A 27,065-nucleotide genomic window follows, 5' to 3' on the forward strand; every position below is an offset into this window, starting at 1 on the left:
ATCCCCCCCCACAGTAGGCTTGTAAACATGTACATAAAACATACAACTAACCTGTAGCATCCCACAGTAGGCTTGTAAACATGTACATAAAACATACAAATAACCTGTAGCATCCCACAGTAGGCTTGTAAACATGTACATAAAACATACAACTAACCTGTAGCATCCCACAGTAGGCTTGTAAACATGTACATAAAAACATACAACTAACCTGTAGCATCCACAGTAGGCTTGTAAACATGTACATAAAAACATACAACTAACCTGTAGCATCCCACAGTAGGCTTGTAAACATGTACATAAAACATACAACTAACCTGTAGCATCCCACAGTAGGCTTGTAAACATGTACAAAAAACATACAACTAACCTGTAGCATCCCACAGTAGGCTTGTAAACATGTACATAAAACATACAACTAACCTGTAGCATCCCACAGTAGGCTTGTAAACATGTACATAAAAACATACAACTAACCTGTAGCATCCCACAGTAGGCTTGTAAACATGTACATAAAACATACAACTAACCTGTAGCATCCCACAGTAGGCTTGTAAACATGTACATAAAACATACAACTAACCTGTAGCATCCCACAGTAGGCTTGTAAACATGTACATAAAAACATACAACTAACCTGTAGCATCCCACAGTAGGCTTGTAAACATGTACATAAAAACATACAACTAACCTGTAGCATCCCACAGTAGGCTTGTAAACATGTACATAAAAACATACAACTAACCTGTAGCATCCCACAGTAGGCTTGTAAACATGTACATAAAAACATACAACTAACCTGTAGCATCCCACAGTAGGCTTGTAAACATGTACATAAAACATACAACTAACCTGTAGCATCCCACAGTAGGCTTGTAAACATGTACATAAAAACATACAACTAACCTGTAGCATCCACAGTAGGCTTGTAAACATGTACATAAAAACATACAACTAACCTGTAGCATCCCACAGTAGGCTTGTAAACATGTACATAAAACATACAACTAACCTGTAGCATCCCACAGTAGGCTTGTAAACATGTACATAAAACATACAACTAACCTGTAGCATCCCACAGTAGGCTTGTAAACATGTACATAAAAACATACAACTAACCTGTAGCATCCCACAGTAGGCTTGTAAACATGTACATAAAAACATACAACTAACCTGTAGCATCCCACAGTAGGCTTGTAAACATGTACATAAAACATACAACTAACCTGTAGCATCCCACAGTAGGCTTGTAAACATGTACATAAAACATACAACTAACCTGTAGCATCCCACAGTAGGCTTGTAAACATGTACATAAAAACATACAACTAACCTGTAGCATCCCACAGTAGGCTTGTAAACATGTACATAAAACATACAACTAACCTGTAGCATCCCACAGTAGGCTTGTAAACATGTACATAAAAACATACAACTAACCTGTAGCATCCCACAGTAGGCTTGTAAACATGTACATAAAACATACAACTAACCTGTAGCATCCCACAGTAGGCTTGTAAACATGTACATAAAACATACAACTAACCTGTAGCATCCCACAGTAGGCTTGTAAACATGTACATAAAAACATACAACTAACCTGTAGCATCCCACAGTAGGCTTGTAAACATGTACATAAAAACATACAACTAACCTGTAGCATCCCACAGTAGGCTTGTAAACATGTACATAAAACATACAACTAACCTGTAGCATCCCACAGTAGGCTTGTAAACATGTACATAAAAACATACAACTAACCTGTAGCATCCACAGTAGGATTGTAAACATGTACATAGAAACATACAACTAACCTGTAGCATCCACAGTAGGCTTGTAAACATGTACATAAAAACATACAACTAACCTGTAGCATCCCACAGTAGGCTTGTAAACATGTACATAAAAACATACAACTAACCTGTAGCATCCCACAGTAGGCTTGTAAACATGTACATAAAAACATACAACTAACCTGTAGCATCCCACAGTAGGCTTGTAAACATGTACATAAAAACATACAACTAACCTGTAGCATCCCACAGTAGGCTTGTAAACATGTACATAAAAACATACAACTAACCTGTAGCATCCCACAGTAGGCTTGTAAACATGTACATAAAAACATACAACTAACCTGTAGCATCCACAGTAGGCTTGTAAACATGTACATAGAACATACAACTAACCTGTAGCATCCCACAGTAGGCTTGTAAACATGTACATAAAACATACAACTAACCTGTAGCATCCCACAGTAGGCTTGTAGACATGTACATAAAACATACAACTAACCTGTAGCATCCCACAGTAGGCTTGTAAACATGCACATAAAACATACAACTAACCTGTAGCATCCCACAGTAGGCTTGTAAACATGTACATAAAAGCATACAACTAACCTGTAGCATCCCACAGTAGGCTTGTAAACATGTACATGAAAACATACAACTAACCTGTAGCATCCCACAGTAGGCTTGTAAACATGTACAAAAAACATACAACTAACCTGTAGCATCCCACAGTAGGCTTGTAAACATGTACATAAAAACATACAACTAACCTGTAGCATCCCACAGTAGGCTTGTAGACATGTACATAAAACATACAACTAACCTGTAGCATCCCACAGTAGACTTGTAAACATGTACATAAAACATACAACTAACCTGTAGCATCCCACAGTAGGCTTGTAGACATGTACATAAAACATACAACTAACCTGTAGCATCCCACAGTAGGCTTGTAAACATGCACATAAAACATACAACTAACCTGTAGCATCCCACAGTAGGCTTGTAAACATGTACATAAAACATACAACTAACCTGTAGCATCCCACAGTAGGCTTGTAAACATGTACATAAAACATACAACTAACCTGTAGCATCCCACAGTAGGCTTGTAAACATGTACATAAAAACATACAACTAACCTGTAGCATCCCACAGTAGGCTTGTAAACATGTACATAAAAACATACAACTAACCTGTAGCATCCCACAGTAGGCTTGTAAACATGTACATAAAAACATACAACTAACCTGTAGCATCCCACAGTAGGCTTGTAAACATGTACATAAAAACATACAACTAACCTGTAGCATCCCACAGTAGGCTTGTAAACATGTACATAAAACATACAACTAACCTGTAGCATCCCACAGTAGGCTTGTAAACATGTACATAAAACATACAACTAACCTGTAGCATCCACAGTAGGCTTGTAAACATGTACATAAAAACATACAACTAACCTGTAGCATCCACAGTAGGCTTGTAAACATGTACATAAAAACATACAACTAACCTGTAGCATCCCACAGTAGGCTTGTAAACATGTACATAAAAACATACAACTAACCTGTAGCATCCCACAGTAGGCTTGTAAACATGTACATAAAAACATACAACTAACCTGTAGCATCCCACAGTAGGCTTGTAAACATGTACATAAAACATACAACTAACCTGTAGCATCCCACAGTAGGCTTGTAAACATGTACATAAAAACATACAACTAACCTGTAGCATCCCACAGTAGGCTTGTAAACATGTACATAAAACATACAACTAACCTGTAGCATCCCACAGTAGGCTTGTAAACATGTACATAAAAACATACAACTAACCTGTAGCATCCCACAGTAGGCTTGTAAACATGTACATAAAACATACAACTAACCTGTAGCATCCCACAGTAGGCTTGTAAACATGTACATAAAACATACAACTAACATGTAGCATACACAGTAGGCTTGTAAACATGTACATAAAACATACAACTAACCTGTAGCATCCCACAGTAGGCTTGTAAACATGTACATAAAACATACAACTAACCTGTAGCATCCCACAGTAGGCTTGTAAACATGTACATAAAAACATACAAGTAACCTGTAGCATCCCACAGTAGGCTTACAAACATGTACATAAAACATATAAGTAACCTGTAGCATCCCACAGTAGGCTTGTAAACATGTACATAAAACATACAACTAACCTGTAGCATCCCACAGTAGGCTTGTAAACATGTACATAAAACATACAACTAACCTGTAGCATCCCACAGTAGGCTTGTAAACATGTACATAAAAACATACAACTAACCTGTAGCATCCCACAGTAGGCTTGTAAACATGTACATAAAAGCATACAACTAACCTGTAGCATCCCACAGTAGGCTTGTAAACATGTACATAAAAACATACAACTAACCTGTAGAATCCCACAGTAGGCTTGTAAACATGTACATAAAAACATACAAGTAACCTGTAGCATCCCACAGTAGGCTTATAAACATATACATAATACATATAAGTAACCTGTAGCATCCCACAGTAGGCTTGTAAACATGTACATAAAACATACAACTAACCTGTAGCATCCCACAGTAGGCTTGTAAACATGTACATAAAACATACAACTAACATGTAGCATCCACAGTAGGCATGTAAACATGTACAAAAAACATACAACTAACCTGTAGCATCCCACAGTAGGCTTGTAAACATGTACATAAAAACATACAACTAACCTGTAGCATCCCACAGTAGGCTTGTAAACATGTACATAAAACATACAACTAACCTGTAGCATCCCACAGTAGGCTTGTAAACATGTACATAAAAACATACAACTAACCTGTAGCATCCCACAGTAGGCTTGTAAACATGTACATAAAAACATACAACTAACCTGTAGCATCCCACAGTAGGCTTGTAAACATGTACATAAAACATACAACTAACCTGTAGCATCCCACAGTAGGCTTGTAAACATGTACATAAAAACATACAACTAACCTGTAGCATCCCACAGTAGGCTTGTAAACATGTACATAAAAACATACAACTAACCTGTAGCATCCCACAGTAGGCTTGTAAACATGTACATAAAAACATACAACTAACCTGTAGCATCCCACAGTAGGCTTGTAAACATGTACATAAAAACATACAACTAACCTGTAGCATCCCACAGTAGGCTTGTAAACATGTACATAAAACATACAACTAACCTGTAGCATCCCACAGTAGGCTTGTAAACATGTACATAAAAACATACAACTAACCTGTAGCATCCCACAGTAGGCTTGTAAACATGTACATAAAAACATACAACTAACCTGTAGCATCCCACAGTAGGCTTGTAAACATGTACATAAAAACATACAACTAACCTGTAGCATCCCACAGTAGGCTTGTAAACATGTACATAAAACATACAACTAACCTGTAGCATCCCACAGTAGGCTTGTAAACATGTACATAAAAACATACAACTAACCTGTAGCATCCCACAGTAGGCTTGTAAACATGTACATAAAAACATACAACTAACCTGTAGCATCCCACAGTAGGCTTGTAAACATGTACATAAAAACATACAACTAACCTGTAGCATCCCACAGTAGGCTTGTAAACATGTACATAAAAACATACAACTAACCTGTAGCATCCCACAGTAGGCTTGTAAACATGTACATAAAAACATACAACTAACCTGTAGCATCCCACAGTAGGCTTGTAAACATGTACATAAAACATACAACTAACCTGTAGCATCCCACAGTAGGCGTGTAAACATGTACATAAAAAACATACAACTAACCTGTAGCATCCCACAGTAGGCTTGTAAACATGTACATAAAACATACAAGTAACCTGTAGCATCCCACAGTAGGCTTGTAAACATGTACATAAAACATACAACTAACCTGTAGCATCCCACAGTAGGCTTGTAAACATGTACATAAATCATACAACTAACCTGTAGCATCCCACAGTAGGCTTGTAAACATGTACATAAAAACATACAACTAACCTGTAGCATCCCACAGTAGGCTTGTAAACATGTACATAAAAACATACAACTAACCTGTAGCATCCCACAGTAGGCTTGTAAACATGTACATAAAACATACAACTAACCTGAAACATCCCACAGTAGGCTTGTAAACATGTACATAAAACATACAACTAACCTGTAGCATCCTACAGTAGGCTTGTAAACCTGTACATAAAAACATACAACTAACCTGTAGCATCCCACAGTAGGCTTGTAAAAATGAAAACATACAACTAACCTGTAGCATCCCACAGTAGGCTTGTAAAAATGAAAACATACAACTAACCTGTAGCATCCCACAGTAGGCTTGTAAACATGTACATAAAAACATACAACTAACCTGTAGCATCCCACAGTAGGCTTGTAAACATGTACATAAAAACATACAACTAACCTGTAGCATCCCACAGTAGGCGTGTAAACATGTACATAAAACATACAACTAACCTGTAGCATCCCACAGTAGGCGTGTAAACATGTACATAAAAAACATACAACTAACCTGTAGCATCCCACAGTAGGCTTGTAAACATGTACATAAAAACATACAACTAACCTGTAGCATCCCACAGTAGGCTTGTAAACATGTACATAAAACATACAACTAACCTGTAGCATCCCACAGTAGGCTGGTAAACATGTACATAAAACATACAACTAACATGTAGCATCCCACAGTAGGCTTGTAAACATGTACATAAAACATACAACTAACCTGTAGCATCCCACAGTAGGCTTGTAAACATGTACATAAAACATACAACTAACCTGTAGCATCCCACAGTAGGCTTGTAAACATGTACATAAAACATACAACTAACCTGTAGCATCCCACAGTAGGCTTGTAAACATGTACATAAAACATACAACTAACCTGTAGCTTCCCACAGTAGGCGTGTAAACATGTACATAAAACATACAACTAACCTGTAGCATCCCACAGTAGGCTTGTAAACATGTACATAAAAACATACAACTAACCTGTAGCATCCCACAGTAGGCTTGTAAACATGTACATAAAACATACAACTAACATGTAGCATCCACAGTAGGCTTGTAAACATGTACATAAAAACATACAACTAACCTGTAGCATCCCACAGTAGGCTTGTAAACATGTACATAAAAACATACAACTAACCTGTAGCATCCCACAGTAGGCTTGTAAACATGTACATAAAACATACAACTAACCTGTAGCATCCCACAGTAGGCTTGTAAACATGTACATAAAAACATACAACTAACCTGTAGCATCCCACAGTAGGCTTGTAAACATGTGCATAAAAACATACAAGTAACCTGTAGCATCCCACAGTAGGCTTGTAAACATGTACATAAAACATACAACTAACCTATAGCATTCCAAAGTAGGCTTCTAAACATGTACATAAAAACATACAACTAACCTGTAGCATCCCACAGTAGGCTTGTAAACATGTACATAAAAACATACAACTAACCTGTAGCATCCCACAGTAGGCTTGTAAACATGTACATAAAACATACAACTAACCTGTAGCATCCCACAGTAGGCTTGTAAACATGTACATAAAAACATACAACTAACCTGTAGCATCCCACAGTAGGCTTGTAAACATGTACATAAAAACATACAACTAACCTGTAGCATCCCACAGTAGGCTTGTAAACATGTACATAAAACATACAACTAACCTGTAGCATCCCACAGTAGGCTTGTAAACATGTACATAAAAACATACAACTAACCTGTAGCATCCCACAGTAGGCTTGTAAACATGTACATAAAACATACAACTAACCTGTAGCATCCCACAGTAGGCTTGTAAACATGTACATAAAACATACAACTAACCTGTAGCATCCCACAGTAGGCTTGTAAACATGTACATAAAAACATACAACTAACCTGTAGCATCCCACAGTAGGCTTGTAAACATGTACATAAAAACATACAACTAACCTGTAGCATCCCACAGTAGGCTTGTAAACATGTACATAAAAACATACAACTAACCTGTAGCATCCCACAGTAGGCTTGTAAACATGTACATAAAACATACAACTAACCTGTAGCATCCCACAGTAGGCTTGTAAACATGTACATAAAAACATACAACTAACCTGTAGCATCCCACAGTAGGCTTGTAAACATGTACATAAAAACATACAACTAACCTGTAGCATCCCACAGTAGGCTTGTAAACATGTACATAAAAACATACAACTAACCTGTAGCATCCCACAGTAGGCTTGTAAACATGTACATAAAACATACAACTAACCTGTAGCATCCCACAGTAGGCTTGTAAACATGTACATAAAAACATACAACTAACCTGTAGCATCCCACAGTAGGCTTGTAAACATGTACATAAAAACATACAACTAACCTGTAGCATCCCACAGTAGGCTTGTAAACATGTACATAAAACATACAACTAACCTGTAGCATCCCACAGTAGGCTTGTAAACATGTACATAAAAACATACAACTAACCTGTAGCATCCCACAGTAGGCTTGTAAACATGTACATAAAAACATACAACTAACCTGTAGCATCCCACAGTAGGCTTGTAAACATGTACATAAAACATACAACTAACCTGTAGCATCCCACAGTAGGCTTGTAAACATGTACATAAAACATACAACTAACCTGTAGCATCCCACAGTAGGCTTGTAAACATGTACATAAAACATACAACTAACCTGTAGCATCCCACAGTAGGCTTGTAAACATGTACATAAAAACATACAACTAACCTGTAGCATCCCACAGTAGGCTTGTAAACATGTACATAAAAACATACAACTAACCTGTAGCATCCCACAGTAGGCTTGTAAACATGTACATAAAAACATACAACTAACCTGTAGCATCCCACAGTAGGCTTGTAAACATGTACATAAAACATACAACTAACCTGTAGCATCCCACAGTAGGCTTGTAAACATGTTCATAAAACATACAACTAACCTGTAGCATCCCACAGTAGGCTTGCAAACATGTACATAAAACATACAACTAACCTGTAGCATCCCATAGTAGGCTTGTAAACATGTACATAAAACATACAACTAACCTGTAGCATCCCACAGTAGGCTTGTAAACATGTACATAAAAACATACAACTAACCTGTAGCATCCCACAGTAGGCTTGTAAACATGTACATAAAAACATACAACTAACCTGTAGCATCCCACAGTAGGCTTGTAAACATGTACATAAAAACATACAACTAACCTGTAGCATCCCACAGTAGGCTTGTAAACATGTACATAAAAACATACAACTAACCTGTAGCATCCCACAGTAGGCTTGTAAACATGTACATAAAACATACAACTAACCTGTAGCATCCCACAGTAGGCTTGTAAACATGTACATAAAAACATACAACTAACCTGTAGCATCCCACAGTAGGCTTGTAAACATGTACATAAAACATACAACTAACCTGTAGCATCCCACAGTAGGCTTGTAAACATGTACATAAAACATACAACTAACCTGTAGCATCCCACAGTAGGCTTGTAAACATGTACATAAAAACATACAACTAACCTGTAGCATCCCACAGTAGGCTTGTAAACATGTACATAAAACATACAACTAACCTGTAGCATCCCACAGTAGGCTTGTAAACATGTACATAAAAACATACAACTAACCTGTAGCATCCCACAGTAGGCTTGTAAACATGTACATAAAAACATACAACTAACCTGTAGCATCCCACAGTAGGCTTGTAAACATGTACATAAAACATACAACTAACCTGTAGCATCCCACAGTAGGCTTGTAAACATGTACATAAAACATACAACTAACCTGTAGCATCCCACAGTAGGCTTGTAAACATGTACATAAAAACATACAACTAACCTGTAGCATCCCACAGTAGGCTTGTAAACATGTACATAAAACATACAACTAACCTGTAGCATCCCACAGTAGGCTTGTAAACATGTACATAAAAACATACAACTAACCTGTAGCATCCCACAGTAGGCTTGTAAACATGTACATAAAAACATACAACTAACCTGTAGCATCCCACAGTAGGCTTGTAAACATGTACATAAAACATACAACTAACCTGTAGCATCCCACAGTAGGCTTGTAAACATGTACATAAAACATACAACTAACCTGTAGCATCCCACAGTAGGCTTGTAAACATGTACATAAAAACATACAACTAACCTGTAGCATCCCACAGTAGGCTTGTAAACATGTACATAAAAACATACAACTAACCTGTAGCATCCCACAGTAGGCTTGTAAACATGTACATAAAAACATACAACTAACCTGTAGCATCCCACAGTAGGCTTGTAAACATGTACATAAAAACATACAACTAACCTGTAGCATCCCACAGTAGGCTTGTAAACATGTACATAAAACATACAACTAACCTGTAGCATCCCACAGTAGGCTTGTAAACATGTACATAAAAACATACAACTAACCTGTAGCATCCCACAGTAGGCTTGTAAACATGTACATAAAACATACAACTAACCTGTAGCATCCCACAGTAGGCTTGTAAACATGTACATAAAAACATACAACTAACCTGTAGCATCCCACAGTAGGCTTGTAAACATGTACATAAAAACATACAACTAACCTGTAGCATCCCACAGTAGGCTTGTAAACATGTACATAAAACATACAACTAACCTGTAGCATCCCACAGTAGGCTTGTAAACATGTACATAAAAACATACAACTAACCTGTAGCATCCCACAGTAGGCTTGTAAACATGTACATAAAAACATACAACTAACCTGTAGCATCCCACAGTAGGCTTGTAAACATGTACATAAAACATACAACTAACCTGTAGCATCCCACAGTAGGCTTGTAAACATGTACATAAAAACATACAACTAACCTGTAGCATCCCACAGTAGGCTTGTAAACATGTACATAAAAACATACAACTAACCTGTAGCATCCCACAGTAGGCTTGTAAACATGTACATAAAACATACAACTAACCTGTAGCATCCCACAGTAGGCTTGTAAACATGTACATAAAACATACAACCAACCTGTAGCATCCCACAGTAGGCTTGTAAACATGTACATAAAACATACAACTAACCTGTAGCATCCCACAGTAGGCTTGTAAACATGTACATAAAAACATACAACTAACCTGTAGCATCCCACAGTAGGCTTGTAAACATGTACATAAAACATACAACTAACCTGTAGCATCCCACAGTAGGCTTGTAAACATGTACATAAAAACATACAACTAACCTGTAGCATCCCACAGTAGGCTTGTAAACATGTACATAAAAACATACAACTAACCTGTAGCATCCCACAGTAGGCTTGTAAACATGTACATAAAAACATACAACTAACCTGTAGCATCCCACAGTAGGCTTGTAAACATGTACATAAAAACATACAACTAACCTGTAGCATCCCACAGTAGGCTTGTAAACATGTACATAAAACATACAACTAACCTGTAGCATCCCACAGTAGGCTTGTAAACATGTACATAAAAACATACAACTAACCTGTAGCATCCCACAGTAGGCTTGTAAACATGTACATAAAACATACAACTAACCTGTAGCATCCCACAGTAGGCTTGTAAACATGTACATAAAACATACAACTAACCTGTAGCATCCCACAGTAGGCTTGTAAACATGTACATAAAAACATACAACTAACCTGTAGCATCCCACAGTAGGCTTGTAAACATGTACATAAAACATACAACTAACCTGTAGCATCCCACAGTAGGCTTGTAAACATGTACATAAAAACATACAACTAACCTGTAGCATCCACAGTAGGCTTGTAAACATGTACATAAAAACATACAACTAACCTGTAGCATCCCACAGTAGGCTTGTAAACATGTACATAAAAACATACAACTAACCTGTAGCATCCCACAGTAGGCTTGTAAACATGTACATAAAAACATACAACTAACCTGTAGCATCCCACAGTAGGCTTGTAAACATGTACATAAAAACATACAACTAACCTGTAGCATCCCACAGTAGGCTTGTAAACATGTACATAAAAACATACAACTAACCTGTAGCATCCCACAGTAGGCTTGTAAACATGTACATAAAACATACAACTAACCTGTAGCATCCCACAGTAGGCTTGTAAACATGTACATAAAACATACAACTAACCTGTAGCATCCCACAGTAGGCTTGTAAACGTGTACATAAAACATACAACTAACCTGTAGCATCCCACAGTAGGCTTGTAAACATGTACATAAAACATACAACTAACCTGTAGCATCCCACAGTAGGCTTGTAAACATGTACATAAAACATACAACTAACCTGTAGCATCCCACAGTAGGCTTGTAAACATGTACATAAAAACATACAACTAACCTGTAGCATCCCACAGTAGGCTTGTAAACATGTACATAAAAACATACAACTAACCTGTAGCATCCCACAGTAGGCTTGTAAACATGTACATAAAAACATACAACTAACCTGTAGCATCCCACAGTAGGCTTGTAAACATGTACATAAAACATACAACTAACCTGTAGCATCCCACAGTAGGCTTGTAAACATGTACATAAAAACATACAACTAACCTGTAGCATCCACAGTAGGCTTGTAAACATGTACATAAATCATACAACTAACCTGTAGCATCCCACAGTAGGCTTGTAAACATGTACATAAAACATACAACTAACCTGTAGCATCCCACAGTAGGCTTGTAAACATGTACATAAAAACATACAACTAACCTGTAGCATCCCACAGTAGGCTTGTAAACATGTACATAAATGTCTCAACATACAACTAACCTGTAGCATCCCACAGTAGGCTTGTAAACATGTACATAAAATGTCTCACTGGAGCCATGTCTATAAAACATACAACTAATTTGTAGCATCCCACAGTAGGCTTGTAAACATGTACATAAAGTCTCACAGCCATACAAGCTAACCTGTAGCATCCACAGTAGGCTTGTAAACATGTACATAAACACATACAACTAACCTGTAGCATCCCACAGTAGGCTTATAAACATGTACATAAAACATACAACTAACCTGTAGCATCCCACAGTAGGCTTGTAAACATGTACATAAAAACATACAACTAACTTGTAGCATCCCACAGTAGGCTTGTAAACATGTACATAAAAACATACAACTAACCTGTAGCATCCCAAAGTAGCCTTGTAAACATGTACATAAAAACATACAACTAACCTGTAGCATCCTACAGTAGGCTTGTAAACATGTACATAATAACATACAACTAACCTGTAGCATCCCACAGTAGGCTTGTAAACATGTACATAAAACATACAACTAACCTGTAGCATCCCACAGTAGGCTTGTAAACATGTACATAAAAACATACAACTAACCTGTAGCATCCCACAGTAGGCTTGTAAACATGTACATAAAAACATACAACTAACCTGTAGCATCCTACAGTAGGCTTGTAAACATGTACATAAAACATACAACTAACCTGTAGCATCCCACAGTAGGCTTGTAAACATGTACATAAAAACATACAAGTAACCTGTAGCATCCCACAGTAGGCTTGTAAGCATGTCCATAAAAACATACAACTAACCTGTAGCATCCCACAGTAGGCTTGTAAACATGTCCATAAAAACATACAACTAACCTGTAGCATCCCACAATAGGTTTGTAAACATGTCCATAAAAACATACAACTAACTTGTAGCATCCCACAGTAGGCTTGTAAACATGTACATAAAAACATACAACTAACCTGTAGCATCCCAAAGTAGCCTTGTAAACATGTACATAAAAACATACAACTAACCTGTAGCATCCTACAGTAGGCTTGTAAACATGTACATAATAACATACAACTAACCTGTAGCATCCCACAGTAGGCTTATAAGCATGTCCAAGAATGTCTCAACGGAGCCATATCTAACTAACCTGTAGCATCCAACAGTAGGCTTGTAAGCATGTACAAGAATGGCTCACTGGAGCCATGTCTAACTAACCTGTAGCATCCCACAGTAGGCTTGTAAGCATGTCCAAGAATGTCTCACTGGAGCCATGTCTATCTAACCTGTAGCATTCTACAGTAGGCTTGTAAGCATGTACAAGAATGTCTCACTGGAGCCATGTCTATCTAACCTGTAGCATCCCACAGTAGGCTTGTAAGCATGTCCAAGGATGTCTCACTGGAGCTATGTCTAGCTAACCTGTAGCATCCCACAGTAGGCTTGTAAGCATGTACAAGAATGTCTCACTGGGGCCATGTCTAACTAACCTGTAGCATCCCACAGTAGGCTTGTAAGCATGTCCAAGAATGTCTCACTGGAGCCATGTCTATCTAACCTGTAGCATCCCACAGTAGGCTTGTAAGCATGTCCAAGAATGTCTCACTGAAGCCATGTCTATCTAACCTGTAGCATCCCATAGTAGGCTTGTAAGCACGTACAAGAATGTTTCACTGGAGCTATATCTATGTGTGAAGTGGACTGTTGCTTCAATTGAGCCAGCAGAAAATACTACCCAGTATTTGAGCAATAAAACATGGCCATAATCACTTTCACATACAGCACCCCACAACAAAACTAATTCTAAACTTATTGTCACCGTTCACAAAAGGAAAACAAAATAAATGTTGTATAAGGAATACATAACAAATAAGCCACACTAATACCTTCAACAATGACATCTTCTTAGTTGAGCTGAAATCCAGCAAAGCAAAGCAAAACGAACATGGTGAACCTCCTAGAAAATAATACTCCCATGCCATCAGTGAAAATAATACTCCCACACCATCAGTGAAAATAATACTCCCATGCCATCAGTGAAAATAATACTCCCACGCCATCAGTGAAAACAATACTCCCACGCCATCAGTGAAAATAATACTTCCACGCCATCAGTGAAAAAAATACTCCCACACCATCAGTGAAAATAATACTCCCACACCATCAGTGAAAATAATACTCCCACGCCATCACTGAAAATAATACTCCCACGCCACAGTGAAAATAATACTCCACGCCAACAGTGAAAAAAATACTCCCACGCCATCAGTGAAAAAAATACTCCCATGCCATCAGTGAAAATAATACTCCATGCCATCAATGAAAATAATACTCCCACACCATCAGTGAAAATAATACTCCCACGCCATTAGTGAAAATAATAGCCAGTAATGGAGATAACATTCCTCTCTTAACACAAACACACACCTAAATTACTGCACACTCAGAGTGCTGGAAAACTAGGAACCTGCGTAGGATTAAACCTATAATACAAAGCTTTACACTATATAAACTATGCAACATGGAAACAAGTACATCAAATACACTGTCCACTTAAATTTCTCCAGTAATGAAAGCAATACACAAGAGATGACATCAATAACATACAGTCTAAATTAGAATCTCCCAAACATAAAAATGTTCACTTACCTATAATATCCAAGTGTCTAGTCTAAACAAGTCCCATTAATTCTTCGAGTAAACATCTACAATGTTGACTGCTTCTCCAGATGGCTTGCACACTCTACAGAACAGCTTAACCAGCAGAATATTGCAATTATCTGTAAAACTTACTTCAAAATTCAAGTCACCTATAGCAAATCGTGACAGTCATTTATAATCCCAGTGTCACCAACCACAAAATGTACAATTGTTTAAAAAACAATATTAATTTAATAAAAAAGGCTACAATAATCTCTTGTCCAACCTTCTCTTATGACTGTGACTCCCACAACTAAGCAGAATTATGTAGAAAGTGACACATATTATTTCATAAAACAACATACCTCCCCCCAAACAATTAAGCCAAGTCTTGTCTCTCCACATGATATACCTAGACAATGTCTGACTTTACTACTTTGTAATGAATGCATGAATAGATAACACTGGTTAACACATTCAGATAAATACATACATTCAAATGCAAAAGACATTTTAACAGGTTAGCATTCAGTGAAACGAAAGTCAATGCCAATCCAGAAACCAATGCACTTAGCACCTCATCAAGTTGGATATGACCATTTTCATCTCTGCTGGCACCCATTGTTTAATCCAGTATGTACAAGATCAAAAACACTTAACAGAAAGCCGAGGATGACTTTAGCAAAACAAACTGAAAATTGTGCGACTATTTTTTATATATTTAGTCAATGTTTTAGGTAATGTAACAAAGTTCTAGAAACTGAATTTTCAGTGGAGATTGATATCTGCAGAAAATGATAATAAAGCTATGTATACATTTGTAAGATCCCTATTTATAGGCTTGTAATACAGATGGAACAGATGTGAAAAAATAAGTTCAGTGAAAGTTAGGGGAACCACAAATCTATTGGACAGCTGATATTTGTGGTTCCCCTGACTTTCATTGAACTTATTTATGAGAAGAGTTGAGAAACAACGGTTGGCATGAGAGGAAACATATTTATTTTAAAGAGGTGCCTCCCCTGGAAGAAGCAAAACATCTAAATGTATGCGTTGGGTTAAGTCTGAAGATGGCCTGAAACACAAAAGGAAAAAGTACATGACACTATTTTGACTTGTATACCTTTTTTGTTGTAGTCATATAAACATGTTATGGTCTTGCAATGCACTCACCAGTGCACACACTGTCTGTAAAAATATCATGCATATACCTTTAGTACAAGTCTTCTTGACACATTGTAAAATATCTTAGCCTTCAGTGCAGACAAGATTCCTTCTCCACTTCCACATAATGCAGCTCCATTCCTGTCACCCAACAGTCACCAGGAAAAGCAGGACCAAGCATGTTATCCGCACTAACTCTGCTTCCATAGAAGGCTGTGAGTGTCATATGTCAAAGGTTCATAGGAGATGCAAATCAATTGAGCTGCAAAGGACGTTTCAGCTTGCCCAGTCCTCCCTTTTCAAGAAGGGCCAGGCATGATGAATTTATGAATACCCAAATAGTTATCCTTTTTAAAGGCAGAAAGTATGTCACACTGTTAAACTGGGAGAGTTAATTTGTTCTACAGAGGTGGGTAAGCACTGTGTTGTAAATCTATACTTCCATCATGTGCATTTGTTTGTGGGAGTGGATGTACATCTGTGGTCCTAATATTATCTGAGCTATTTGGTTTATGGATGTATAAGAGTTTTTAGATTCTTGGATCCACTGTAACCAACCAAGCCTTCTTGCACTACAGTAGTAACACATGATAACCCTGTCCATAATGCTAGCCTGCGTCTTAAACAAAAAAAAAGCTGGTGCAATAACACTACCACTACAGAAGATAGTCGTGACTCTCATCACACATTTGCACGTGCACACACACACACACACACACACACACACACACACACACACACACACACACACACACACACACACACACACACAGTAAATTTGTCCCCTAACCTAACCCTAAACAGTCACAATCACACACCTTAATCTAACCTCTTACCCAATCTATCCCCTAACCCTATAATACACACTCACTTGTATGTGTGTGAATGTATCTGTGTATATATATATATATATATATATATATATATATATATATATATATATATATATATATAGAGAGAGAGAGAAAGAGAGGGAGAGAGAAAGAAAGATACACTTACATGCACACACACTCTGTCGCTCACACACATTATGTATTAAAATAGTTATATATACATATATAACAGATGTAGATAGATAAAGACTTATATGAAATATTTATTACTTTATAAAGCAGCACAACAGGAGCTGGTGTTGATAATGGCTGACCTGAATGCACATTTAAGGACAGATAGAACAGACTATGAGGACTGACTGGGTCCACATGGGTGAGGCTACAAGAATAAAGAAGGAGAGGCCATTCTAGACTTCTGTCTGGTAAATGGCTTGATAGTAGCCAACACATGATTCAGAAAGAGAGACAGTCACAGGATCATGTACAAGAGCGGCTAATGTGCAAGTTGGGTAGACTTCCTCCTAGTAAGGAAAGGACAATGGGGTAGAATCAATGATTGCAAATTCATCCCCAGTGAAACTGTAAGCCCACTGTAAAAAGCACTGACAGCCATAATCAGTTGCAAGCAGTGGTCATAGAAGGTTCCAAGGTCAAAAGAGACCAGGATGAAGACCTAGAAAATGACTGTAAAGAAAGTGCAACAGCTCTAGGAACTGCTTAGGCCTCTAGCACCTCAAGAAGAAGAGGAGGCCTCTAGCACCTCAAGAAGAAGAGGAGGCCTCTAGCACCTCAAGAAGAAGAGGAGGCCTCTAGCACCTCGAGAAGAAGAGGAGGCCTCTAGCACTTCGAGAAGAAGAGGAGGCCTCTAGCACCTCAAGAAGAAGAGGAGGCCTCTAGCACCTCAGGAAGAAGAGGAGGCCTCTAGCACCTCAAGAAGAAGAGGAGGCCTCTAGCACCTCAAGAAGAAGAGGAGGCCTCTAGCACCTCAAGAAGAAGAGGAATATGTGGCGTTGAAAAGCATTGGAAGCAGCTCAAACAGCACAATGTGACGACTACACAACATGTATGTAGCCGAGACAGGCATGGAAATAAGAGACATAAGAAACGCTGCTGCAAGAATGCCCAAGTCCAGGAAGTCATCAAAAGAAAGGAAGAGTGCAGGAAAAATGGTAGAAGGAAAAGACAGACAACACTAGGAGGGAATACTGCATGGCTGACAAGAAGACTAAAAAAGGAGTTACAATAGCAAAGAACAAGGCATCGCCGGCACTCTACCAACTGCTGGAAGGTGACTCAGCACACAGCACTAAGAAAGTATATCAGATTGCAAGGCAAAAACAGAAAGATAACGGTCAGACGCCTTCATAAGGGATGCCAACAGCAATCTGCCCACCAGTCCACAGGGCATCAAAGCAGATGGAAGGAGTACTTTGAGCAGCTCAAATGAAGAAAACTATGCAGAAACCGTAGCTCCCCAGATACAGCCTACAATCAGAGAACAGCAGGAGCCCACCATAAAAGTAAGAATAGCTCTAAGGAAAATGAAGTCAGGGAAAGCAGCAGGATCAGCTGAGGTCACAGTTGATTTGATAAAGATTGGGTGGCACAGTGGGTTAGAGTTGTCGCCTCACAGCATGAGGTTCCCCGGTTTAGTTCTTGGCTCGGGTGCCTTCTGCGCACATTCTGCATGTCCTCCCAGTGTTCATGTGGATTTCCTCCTGGTACTCCCATTTCCTCTTACATTCCAAGGACATGCAGTAAGTGGACACTCTAAATTGGCCACAGGTGTGAGTGACTGCAACTGTTTAATGTGGAAGAACTACTGTGCCAGGGCTAGCCACCTGGTGGTGTAAACCTTGCCTCTAGATAAGTTGGTTGTTAGTTAGTCAGGTTTCAGTGAGGTTAAAAGAGGTTTTAGTTTGGGTGAGTAGATTAGAGGGGTTGTCAGCAATGATGCTGATAGTGGAGCCATTCACGTAATGTATAAGGGATGACTGAGGACAGGATGTGTTGAGTTGGTTCGTAAAAATGTTACAATGAAGGGGGCCAAGAATTGAGCCTTGTGGCACACCCATTTTTATGGAGAAAAAGGAAAACAGAGCAGACAGCCATTTGAGGGACTCCTGTCAGCTAGTGAGGTAGTTGGAGAACCAGGAGTTAGTTGCAGTTGAGAGGTTTAGTTGAGAAAGTTTAGAGAGGACAATGGGGTGGGAGCCATTTAGATATATATATATATATATATATATATATATATATACATACATACATACACACACACACACACACATATATATATGTATGTATATGTATGCAAACACACACAAGTGTGTGCGCGCATGTGTGTGTGTATGTGTGTGTGTGTGTGTGTGTGTGTGTGTGTGTGTGTGTGTGTGTGTGTGTGTGTATATATATATATATATATATATATATATATATATATAGGGTCTATGTTATATATTTAAACTGTCAAAATGTCGAATACCATATGTTCGAGACCATATGGTTGATATTTGAAAGTTCGAATATATAATAAAAAAAAAAAAAAAAACATACCTTAACAATGCTAGCAGGAGGGCAAGCACCCCTGCGCCCCCACGCCCCCCTACTTAAATATACCCACTCCGAGACTGCACTTCAGTGCAGAAGAGGGAAATTCTCCCATTCTGCACCATACGGCACTGTTAAAGTCAACCTTCGTACACTTAAAATGTCGATCATATGTTCTCGACCATATGACAATCGACATTTCAAGCGTTCGTTTATTTGACAAATAGGGTCATAGGAGGTTACTAGGCTAATGGCCCTGAGGCCCTTACAAACCTAGCCAAGAGTTTATCCACACAAAAAAAACACAGTCAGCACCTGTCAGTGAAGGACACAGGTGGAACTTCTGGGACAAATTTGTGGTTTCCCATCCACTCATCAAGCTTGCGCTTGAAAAGAGTCACAGAGGTACTCCATTTGACATGCATGGGAAGGTCATTCCAGAGGCAGGGCAGCCTCTGGGAGATCAACCTGTGTCTCCAGCAGGTTTTGTTGATGTCGCATATTAGATTTAGGCCTTTCAAGTCGGTAATGCGTGAGTAGTTAGACTTACAGATATAGAGCATCTCTAGTAAGGCAGGGTCTGAGATTGCCTTGTAGGTGAGACACAAATTACCTTTGAGCAATCTACATGATACCGAGCAGAGCAACAGGGATTTAGCCTGTCCACACAGGACAGGTGTTGGAGGCCATGGAGTCTCCTGACACACCTCAGTGGCCTTTCCAGTTGATGCAGGTTTTTGAAGAGGTACATACCAAATGGGGCATTATACTCAATTATTGGCCTAATGAAGGAGGAGTACAGAAAGGTAATAATCTCCTTTTTTTCTGGATGCAATTCCTTTACTTGTGAAATAAACCAAGTAAAGGCTATTCTGACCACTGCCGCCACATGATAGTCAAATGTGAGATTATTGTCAACCTGAGTACCCAGGTCTCTCAACACAGGCTGTGTGCTTAGGGGATTGCCGTTGATGTGGTAATCAGTAGGGGCCATGTTTTTGCTGAATGGTATGATAATACATTTTTTTTGTGTTTAACTTAAGGTCATGACTTTGACACCAGTCATTTGTTGCTATGAGACCATCTTGCAGTATGCTAACATCATTTTGGGAGTATAATCCCCCCTTTGGCATCTGTCTGGACACATTCAACAACTGGAATGCACAGAGACACCTCACCAGAAGAATTCAAGGCCTAGAACACAAAGAGAAGCCTTATTAAAAGGATACAAGACCTAAACAACAAGTCCTACATTGAGTCACTCAAAGCCCCTATACCTGGCATCCCACAGACCACAAAAAGGTGACCCAGGTCTGCCATACAAGGTATATTCCAGCACATGACTGATGGATTTACTGCACATCAACAAGTTAAATGGCATCAGAAATACTCTGTCTAGGGATCTAGACCTCTCCTCCAACATCAACAAAATGGTTTAGAGTTCAGCATTTAAATGTCTCATTCACTGAAATGAAAGTTAGTATTAAGCCAGAAACCAATGCACTTAGCACCTCATCAAGTTGAATATGACCATTTTCACCTCTGCTGGCACTCGTTGCTTAACCCAGTATATCCAAGATCAAAAACACTTAACAGAAAGCCAACGATGACTGTAGTAATTGTAGAGTAATTAACATGCAAACCATTTGACTTGGTCTTCTCTTACCACAAACTGAAAATGATGCAACAATTTTTTATATATTCAGTCAATTTTTGGTTAATGTAACAAACTTCAAGAAACTGAATTTTCAGTGGAGATTGATATCTGTAGAAAATCATAATAAAGTTATGTATACAGTTGTAAGAGCCCTATTTATAGGCTTGCAACACACTTGGAACAGATGTGAAAAAATAAATTCAGTGAAAGTTAGGGGAACCACAAATATCAGCTGCCCAAGAGAAGAGTTGAGAAAGAGAGGTTGGCATGGCTGGGTGTAGAGTGCCCTTATACACGTAGAATAGTCTCATTACACCTGTAATGACTGGGTGTAGGCTGTCCTTACACATGCAGAATATAGTCATTACACCTGTAATTAATGGACACAGGGTACCTGTATGTAGAACTGATGGCTAGGTGTAGGGTGCCCTTACACATGAAGAATATGGCCATCACACCTCTAACTTATTGGATACAGGGTATTGTAATGCAGAACTTACGGATGGGCATAGGATGTCCTTATATATGTAAAACAGTAGAACAGTGTCATTACAAGTGTAACGAGTGGATACAGGGTCCATGAATGTAGAGCTGATGGCTGGGTGTAGGGTGCCCTTATGCATGTAGAGTAGTGTCATTATGCATGTAATTAATGGATAAAGGGTCCCTGTATGTAAAATTGATGGGTGGGTGTAGTATGTGGTTATATATGTAGAATAGTGTCATTATACCTGTAATCAATGGACACAGGGTCCCTGTATGCAGAACTGATGGTTGGGTGTACGGTGTCCTTAGACATGTAGAAAAGTCTAATTACACCTGTAATTAATGGATACTGGGTCACTGTATGCAGAACTTATCGGTGGGTGTAGGGTGTCCTTATACATGCAGAATAGTATCATTACACCTGTAATTAATGGTTACAAGATCCCTGTATGGAGAACTGATGGCTGGGTGTACAGTGTCCTTATACATGTAGAAAAGTCTCATTGCACCTGTAATTAATGGATACTGGGTCCCTGTATATGCAGAACATATCAATGGGTGTATGGTGTCCTTATACATGCAGAATAGTATCATTACACCTGTAATTAATGGAGACAAGGTCCCTGTATGGTGAACTGATGCCTGAGTGTACAGTGTCCTTATACATGTAGAAAAGTCTCATTACACTTGTAATTAATGGATACTGGGTCCCTGTATGCAGAACTTATCGGTGGGTTTTGGGTGTCCTTATACATGTAAAACAGTGTCATTACACCTGTAATTAATGGATACAGGGTCCCTGTATGTAGAACTGATAGCTGGGTGTAGCAAGTCCTTATCTATGTAGAACCATTAGCAGGGTGCAGGGTGTCTGTATACATGTAGAATAGTGCCATTACACATGCAATTAATAGATACTGGGTCTCAGTATGTAGAACTGATGCAAGGAGTTTTAATACATGTTGAATAGTGTCATTACACCTGTAATTAATGGGTACAGGGTCCCTCTATTTAGAACTGAGAGCTGGGTGTACGGTGTCCTTATACATGTAGAATAGTATCATTACACTTGTAATTAATGGATACAGGGCCCCTCTATGTAGAACTGACGGATGGGTATAGGGTGTCCCTTATACATGTAGAATACTATCATTACATCTGTAATTAATGGATACAGGATCCTTGAATGTATAGCTGATGGCTGGGTGTAGGGTGTCCTTACTCATGCAGAATAGTGTCATTATAGCTTTTAACACACACACACACACACACACACACACACACACACACACACACACACACACACACACACACACACACACACACACACATCAAATGATCGAAACCACACATCATTGAAAACAAGATCATTGAGATGAGAATTTCGAAATCCCATTTAAACGATCCAGCAGAAAAAGATCTTCCCGGGGTAAGTAACCAATTACTCAAAAAGAAACAAAACCTAAACTCCAAGATCACACTACAGTTTGGAAAAGAACAAAGTTCACTGTCATGAAAACAGGTTAGTTACTCTGAGAAGATCTTTGTTGTTCAGCTGGCTCGCGGAAATGGGGTTTCAATAGTTTTGTCCCAACAATCTCATCTTTGATGATATGGGGTTATGATGATTTGTATAATGCATAAACGCACACTAGTATATACACACAAATATACAAAATCACAGATACACGTGTGTGTGTGTGTGTGTGTGTGTGTGTGTGTGTGTGTGTGTGTGTGTGTGTATAAAAAGTGTACACACCCCTGTTAAAATGACAGGTTTTTGTGATATTATAAAATGAGACCACAATAAATCATTTCAAAACTTTTCCCATCTTTAATATGACCTATAACCTGTACAATTATATTGAAAAACAAATCTGTTAGGGGAAAAATATAAACAATAAAAAACGTACAATAAGCTGGTTGCATAAGTGTGCACACCCTTAAACTAATACTTTGTTGAAGTACAAATTTTTGCAGAATGTCCAGATTTTACCTCAGATATTTGGTCTGTTCCTCATAAAATCTCTGATTTACTGGTAAATTACAGATGAATGAAGTCACTAAATAATGACACATGTTTGAGTTTCAGACTTCATATCCCCCAGAAAATACATGCTAACACAAATCCTGTTATTCTTAATGCTTTCTAAATGAACAAGAGCAATATTTAAAATCTGTGCCTATTTTTGGGCCTTTGTGCCCCCATTATTTTAGGCTTTGCCCAGATTTCTTGCGTTAAGGAGTTGAGCGGTATGAAGAGCACTGGTTGTCCTTCATAAAGGTGGCATATCCTCGGTGGTACAGCAGTAGCGTTGTTACCTCACAGCAAGAGGTTCTCCTGTTCGATTCTCGGCTGGAATGCCTACTGTGTGGAGTCTGCATGTCCTCCCCATGGTTGAGTGGCCTCCGAAAGACATGTGTGAATGGGCGCGCCTTCTCTGAAGGTTGGGCGTTGGGCTGGCAACTCAGCACCATAAAAATCAACTGCCAATCATTAGCGGACTGGAGTTCTGCTGTGGTGACCCCTAACTGGGAAAAGCCAGAAAGACAAACAACAACAACTACTAATGCTAGCAAGTACAGAATAATAAGGTTGACTAGAACTCACTGAAAAATTGTCAAACAAATCACTATAGACTTCATAAACAAAGACACTGACAACCTAAAAATCTCTCAACCCAAATCAGTTTAGGTTTATGAAGTGTTGATCTACCTGCCTAAACCAGTGAGCGTCTTTTAAAATGTCACTAAGGCTTTAGATAAGAACAAAACCCTACATATAGCAGACGTTGATCTGGGCAAGGCCTGTGATACTATTCCGGACTAAGTCATATTGACAAACTAATCAAACTGAAAGTAAAAATTGCTATAGATCTAACTAGTGCCCAGACAAAATCCACTGACTCAAGTCCAGGGGCACTGTCTCCTCTAAAAGACTCATTTCTTTTGGAGTCCCACAGGACTTCGTGCTTAGCCTGCTCTGACTCGGCTTCTGTTTATCTGATGTCCAAGCTGATGTCATGGGTGTTTGGCTTATCAGCTTCACAGATGTCTGCAAACTTAAAGTTATCATAAGCTCTCTAGTGGACCCAAGGATCATTCAAGACGGTATGTTATGCATAAACACATCATGCCAGGACTATGGGGTAACAGTATTGAAAATAATTGCAATATTGTGTCATTTGGAAAACAAAGCACCCTCATACCTGCCACACAGAAGGTAACCCCTCACTGTCAGTGCAGTTAATAGAAAGCGGACATTTTTGTATGCAATTAATTATCCTGCAACCACCATGAAGAATCTTTATGGCTGTTATAAAATCCTTCTACCAACCCTGACAGATTACCAAGGATCCAGGATGCCTGACCTGTGTATAAGACTAAAGGGACCAAAAACATTTTAACTACTTGTATCTTACTATCCATGTCCATGTAACGAAGCATCCATTTTATCAGTTTTTTATTATCTTTTGTTTACTCTCTTCTCACAATTCCATTGCTGCCTCACTAGAATAATGTTTAATCCATACTCATATTTTGTTTAACATGTCCCCATATATATGGCTATTCCTGAACCAGTTCATGTGTTAGTACATAATTTACCTCTATGGCCTTTGTTTTAGCTTCATTCATTTTGTATCCAGAAAAGATCTGAAACTGTCTCAATATGTTCCACAGCATTGTAATGTCTTTTTCGGGTTTGGACAGTTACAAAATAATATCTTCTGAAAATAAACCCAATTTTTGTTGACTACCATAACAATTATATCCTTGAGTTGATGAGTCCCTTATTTTCTTTGTAAATGGTTCTAAATATATCACAATTAAGTCAAGGGAAAGAGGACACCCCTGCCTGGTTCCTCTGCTCAAGCAGAAATTATCAAGGAAAGACCCCACCCACTTTAATTTTCACCTCTAATCCTTCACATGTTCTCCTAATCAGCTTTATAATTTTTTCAGGAAATGCAAATGCTTCCATTGCCCTGCTCCGAAAGTCCCAGCTTATCTGTCAAGTGCTTTCTCTGCATCAAGACCCACCAACAACAATGGTATTTTCTTATATTATGCTTCTCTCTGGATCATCAATGGTCTATTAATGCTGTTAAATGTTTGCCTCCCTTCCACACAACCACATTGATCCATATCTATCAGTTTTGGCATTACTTTTGCCATTCTTTTAGCAATTATAGACATGCACACTTTATAATCATGGTTCAGTACTGAAATGGGCCTGTATGAAATTGGAGCTGATTGATCTTACCCTCTTTAGGTGTTAAAGCTGCTACTGATTCATTCCAAGATGCTGGTACTTCTCCTCTTAAAATACTGTTAAACCAAACCTTCCAAATCTTTATCAGTTTTTTTCTCCTAGCTTCCAAACTTCCACAGGAATGCCATCTATTCCTGGGTATTTTCCTGTAAATTGGTTATACCGCACAATTGCTATCTCATCCACTCCTATCCTAACTGTTAGTAATTGAGCCTCATCTACCTATAACCTTGTCATATTTAATTCTTACATAAACATTTCCATTTGTATTGTTCCTGATCCATTCTGGACCCCTCAATGGCAGAAGAGCTGACACAGGTACAGTGAGTACTGTAGAGCTGTCAACCAACATTGGCTGTCTAGGCACTGAGCCAGCTAATGCTTGATAGGCTGATGTTGTGTCTCACATATGCCTAGTAAAATGAGTAACATGCACAGCAACTGTGAACTCTGACAATGAACACACAAAATGTGTGATAGCTCTTGATAAGACAAACAGGCTTTCACCATTTGCATCAAAGTTTGACCTTGCTGGAGAAATACAATACAGTCCAAAGCAGGAGGAAGGGCGGACTGACACCAGGAGCACAGACACTGGAAAACACAATGCCAGTGAACTCAATGTATGGACAGGTGATTGCTTTCCTATCTCGGGCGGTGCTTCATTGTTTGCATGTAGCACACCATCGTGCACTGCCGCATAGCAATGGTTATAGACCAAAATGTTTTGCTAGTTAAATTTTCCCTTAACACTTTGCTTGTGGTCCTCCAGAGGATTTTCAAGGCCCTGTTGTAAAGTCAGGTGGAACACTAAGCA

This window comes from Protopterus annectens, chromosome 4.part0, assembly GCF_019279795.1.
Source record: "Protopterus annectens isolate FY-2018-M chromosome 4.part0, PAN1.0, whole genome shotgun sequence".
In the NCBI taxonomy this organism is placed as follows: Eukaryota; Metazoa; Chordata; order Ceratodontiformes; family Protopteridae; genus Protopterus; species Protopterus annectens.